At 34.7% G+C, this 5,495-nt stretch overlaps 1 long non-coding RNA gene across 1 annotated transcript; it reads right to left on the bottom strand.

The window, feature by feature from the left end:
• Positions 1 to 340: 340 nt before the first annotated feature.
• Positions 341 to 3,313, bottom strand: LOC132052148 (uncharacterized). Its single transcript, XR_009413945.1, has 2 exons — positions 3,033 to 3,313; positions 341 to 587 (listed from the first exon to the last, which is right to left on the bottom strand). It is a non-coding gene; the product is annotated as an uncharacterized LOC132052148 (long non-coding RNA).
• Positions 3,314 to 5,495: the final 2,182 nt, after the last annotated feature.

Below are 5,495 nucleotides of genomic sequence, written 5' to 3'. Positions count from 1 at the left end.
AATGTGTGCAGAAACTGAAATTTAAGTATAGAATCAAGAAAAATATAGTGCAGAAAATGAAAAAAGTGTGCACGAGCTGAAACTTAAGTGCAGAATCAAGAAAAATATAGTGCAGGAACTGAAAACCTCTGCAGAATCTGAAATGTAAGTGCAGAATCTAGATAAATATAGTGCAGGAATTGAAAAATATGTGCAGAAACTTAAAAATATGCATGGAATGCATAAAAAGGTGCATATTGCAATAAATTATGGTGCAGAACAGGAAATAAGTGCAGAATTTGAAAAATATAGTACGGAAACTGAAAATTAAGTGCAAAATGCAAAAAGATAATTACAGAAATACCAAATGCCAAAGTTGAACCATGTAATAATCAAAGTCTAAAAACTTCATAATAGCGTCATACAGAATGAACTTAATTCGCTTAGAAGTCATCATATCACAAAATGAGAAGTCATCACATTACAAAATGAACTTGAGTCATTCTAAAATAAATCCTGTCATTAGAAAGTGAACAAAAGGGTAATGACTGTCACATCTTTGACGCTATGCAACTTGATGTGCATTCATGCTACTAACCTCTTCTAACCTGAAAAGGAAATAAGAAAACCTTAAGTTAGACGAATTTTGTTACAGTGAAGTAAGACAATCATTATTGATATATGCATCTCACCGGAAGTTTGTCACAAAAAGAGAAAAATTCTTGCATCTAACTTGATTTGTTCTCAATGATTATAGAGTCGAAAAATGAAGCATAATTTGTTAGTTCTGGTTCAACAACATCCTATAAAAAGCAAGTTCTTTAGTTGTGACCAGGTCTACCATACTTGCTACAATCAACTGATTTCTGTTTCATTTTTATCCTAGTCCTCGAGTTTACAGGCTCATCCACTTCTTTCTTTCTTAATTTCTGTTTCTTTCCTTTCTTCTTTTTTCAAATAAGAAGGTGGCAATGGTTGAGGATTAGACGATTTAGGCCATAAATCTTGCCCATCCATAGGCAGTATGGTTGTATACCCTTTCCTGTATGTCTCAACATTCTAGCAGCCATGAACATAGTCTATAATCTCATTTTTTTCACCCATATAACACAAATAGCATGTTTTCAAGGTATCCCTGATAATTCCCATTTTCTACAACTACATATCCTGTTATACAAGTCCACAACTGACAACACAAGTGTCAATATCGGTAGGCCCTATGATTTCATAATTCTATGAGTCGGCCTTTCGAGGAATATAACCAGAATCTCCCGTCATGTTTCTATGCAATTTCTTCTTTATAGTTGGACAAACGTCACTTGAAGTCCATTTTTAAGCTTTATCCCTATTGAATGCTATCTGAGGCATGAGTATATGTCTTATGGTCTCCAAAAGTTTGATAATGGGTTTATCTCTAGCATCAAGAATCAAACTATTGAAGACCTAGCACACATTGTTTAACAACATGTCACACTTTGAAAGTGGTGAGAAGTGAGATCTGGACCATTCACTAAGCAACTTAGTAGAAAGCCATTCGTACACTTCTATATCCAATTCAAATATCTCCGACATACATATACTAAACGCTTCAACAGTTGTTGCTCTAGCAGCTTTTCAAAAAGCATCTTTTAACACATGACCAGGGAACCCAACCTTTTTGCCTATCTGACATGAATGTCAAGAGATACTGCTATTCTATTTCAATTTTCAATATCAATAGTCAAATAGTTCAAAAACCATTGCCATGTATCCTTGCACTCCTTTTCCACAATGGCATAGGCTATAGGAAAGATTTTGTTATTGCCATCCACGCCAGCAGCAACAAGCAACTGTGGTCCATACATAGAATCTTTCAACCAGCAACCATCAACACCAACGATCTTGCTACAACCTGCCTTAAAGCCCGACAAAGCAAATGTATAATCTTTGGAATCTTGACGGATTGTTGGGGGTCTCAGTTAGTGTTAACTTCATGTAAATTGATGTTCCAGGATTGGATCGCATGATCTCATTAATATAATTCCACAACATGGTAAACTGATCATTTAAGTTACCATCAATCGGAGAAATAGCCTTCTTTTTAGCTTTTCTTGCTTGACATAAAGATACGTTTACTCCCAGCTCTCTACTGACTTCATCTATGAATTTTGATGTCTTCCAATCTCTGTTTGATTTGATTCAGTCGACATATTTCTTTGTAATCCAACTGAAAGTAACATTCTTATTCTTGACATTCCAGCAAAAACATGTATGCTCGGAGTTGTAAGTCTTTATCTGAAAATTTGTATCCCTGTGCATTTTTGAAGCTAGAGTTACCCACTTACAAGAGGGATGATGCTTACATAATCCCCTTGCTCTTTTTGAATCATCCTTAATCCACTGGACCGTCCTTCCTCTTTTAAACTCATAATAGTTACAGCTTCCTTAAACTCTTTTTTGTTTCGAAATAATTTATGATAACTTTAAGATTAGAACCATCACTCTTCGGATTATGCTTCGGAAAGTTAAAATCTTCATTAATGCTTTTTGTGTCACTGGAAACAACACAATCTGAGTCGCCATCTTGGTTTTGCATCTTATTTTGCAACTTTTTGCTAATAAGATCTCCACTATCATCATTTGTTCTCGTATTTCCATTGACATTGACATAAAAAGTTACAACAGAAGGATCAACATTTTTGTCAAATTAAATGTCATCTTCATAATCTGAATCTTCAAACTCTCCATAGTTGGATTCATCATCAAAATCACTACATACTGCTCGACTCTCGAACATTGAATCTACCAATAAAGTAATTTTTATTATATAATAATAAATGAAGATATTTTTTAATGTGAAACATCAGATTCATTCTTTAAAGTGGTCCCCTGCTGTTTTAGCACGTAATTTTTTATGCCTTTACCTTTACCTTCATTTGTCCACTACCTACTGCCTATTATAATAAGGTATTATATTATGCCTTTACCTTTACATTCATTGTAGAGGAAGAATATAGGAATTGATGTTTATAACTAAAACAAATCAAGAAAAACTAAAATGAAATGAGACTTACTGTTTGAAACCCTGGTTAGGTGTGTATCACAGATTCAACAGTGAGGTCGTCAAATTTACAAATCTTCACCCAAGAAAAAGTTGTTCCATCATTAGAAACCCTTTCTCAAGCTTCGCAAAAATGGCTTTTTGTTCTGCCAAAAGGAGGAAGGAGGGAAATAGTTTGTGAGAAAAGGGGGAAAAAGGAGAAGTCACGTGATAATACAAAGATCTGTCAAAATAGACGGCAATATTACCAGAGGGGTGTTTTTGCTCAACTTTTGGGAAACTTAAAGGATGTTTTGGGTTAAGAGCCCCATTTGGCTTAGCTTATAAGTTGCTTTATATGTTGTTTTTAGCTTTTTTGAGTGTTTAGCTGGCCAGCTTATAAGTCATTTTGTGCTTAAAATAAGCCTAAAAAGATAAGTTGGGGTAGCTCAACTTTTTTTTTTTTTTTTAGCTTATAAGTTATTTTCGAACATAAATTTCGTTTTTTTTTAAAAAATTTCAAGCCAAACGGGCCCTAAGTGAAATATTATAAAGATGTAGTGGAAGTTGGAGAGAAACAAGAGGGATGATTTTGGTCAAATTCTTTGTTCTATTATTTATTAAAATTTTAGTGATTTTTCACATATATTTTTATGCTTTGTGTCTAAAACGCGAACCGAATACTTATATTCTCCATCCGCCCCTGTGTTGAAGTGAGCATATTATTGCTTGTCTTCCGTGCAGTAGTGATCCTAAAACCTGGGAATTAATTATAGGTGACAAAAAGATTTTAAAATTGAGTAGAGGTAACTCAAATTTTAATTATTGAGTAGAGGTGATAAAATTTGATTAGTGATTAGAGGCTTTTAGACTCCCCCCCCCCCCCTCCTCCCACCGCTCCCCTCCTCCCGCCCCCACCTCCGTCCCAATTTTTTTTTAAAAAAGTTTTGATTTTTCACCAGCCCCTCCTCCTCCCACCCTCACCTCCCCCCCCCCCTTCCAAAGTTTTTTTTAAAAAAAAACTTTGATTTATTTTTTCACCACCCTCCCCCTGCTCCTCCCACCCCTCCCCCTCACCCACTCCTATTTTTTTTTCACTAGTCCCCCTTTCTCCTCCCATCCCTCACCCCACCCCTGTGACCTAACACCCCACCACCCCCACTCTCCCAAAAAAAAATTTATTTTGGTTTTAAAAAAGTTTTCGTTTTTCATTTTTTGCAACCCCCCAAATATTGAAAAGAAGTTTTGATTTTTTTTGTTTTTTTTTTGTTTTGGGTTTCTTACTCCATCCACCCCAAAAAAAGAAGTTTTGAATTTTTTTGTTTTGGGTTTCTTACTCCATCCACCGCAAAAAAAAAAAAAAGTTTTTGTATTTTATTTTTTGCACCACTCACCCCCCACCCCACCCTATAAAAATTCTTGAAAAAAAAATTTGATTTTTTTTTCATTTCTCACTCCACCCACCCTCCCATTCCTCCTCTCCTCCTCCTCTCTTTTCTTTCTTCTTCCTTTGTTCTTTTATTTAGATTAAAGTTTATCAAGAAAAAAAAAAAACTCACCCGATTTACGTAATTTTCGGATGGATTTCATTCGTGTAGAACTGGGCATAACTTCGTGGGTTATTTATGCTCATTTTTTAGTAAAACAAGGTTGTTTTATATCAATTATTCATCTAGGTATAACTGCTGATTTTTCAATAATTTACAGTAGCAGTTACAGTTGTTGCAACAAGTGCTAAAAATGTTGTATAAGAGCTTCAGAATTTATTGCAAAAGCTGTTGTAGTTTTTGCAAAACTTGCAACAATTTTTGCAGTTGTTGCAACTTCTGTACTAATATGTTGCAACAACTACTAAAATGTGTATAAATAATTTAGCCTACTTGTTGCAACAACTGTGAAAGCTATTGGACAGCTTCTACTCTTTCCAACAACTCACTGACTTGTCGCAACAAGTAGATTTCTTGTTGCAACAACTACATTAATTTTTGGACATATTTTATAGCTGTTGGATGAAACAGAGACAGTCAAAGCTGTCACCAAAAACTAAGTGATCAGTTGCAACAACTCACCTAAGTGATATGTTGATCTTGTTCAAATCACAAATATATGTTCTGTTGTGAATAAACTGCTGAAAAATTCCCAACAAGTAATAAATATATTGCAACAGCTCTATAACATGTTGGGGTTTTTTTCCAATAGGTAACAAGACTTGTTGCAGCAACTAGTTAGTTGTTGAATATATTGTACAAATAGGACGACTTGTTAAAACAACCATTTATCTGTTGGACCTTATCTAATAAGTGACAGGTGGTTGCAATTAACAAATCTGTTGCAAAGAACTAAGTTACTTGTTGGGGTTTGTTTGTCCAACAAGTGACATGACTTGTTACAGTAACTAGGTTGGTTGTTTGAATTTTTCCAAAAAGTGGAATGACTTGTTTCAGAAATTAAGTAACTTGTTGTGTTTTATCCAACAAGTGATTTGTCTTGTTCAACA

Source organism: Lycium ferocissimum, chromosome 4, assembly GCF_029784015.1.
Source record: "Lycium ferocissimum isolate CSIRO_LF1 chromosome 4, AGI_CSIRO_Lferr_CH_V1, whole genome shotgun sequence".
Classification (NCBI taxonomy): domain Eukaryota; kingdom Viridiplantae; phylum Streptophyta; class Magnoliopsida; order Solanales; family Solanaceae; genus Lycium; species Lycium ferocissimum.
Note: the sequence above shows the minus strand (reverse complement) of the source record. Positions and strands in the feature narration are given on the sequence as shown.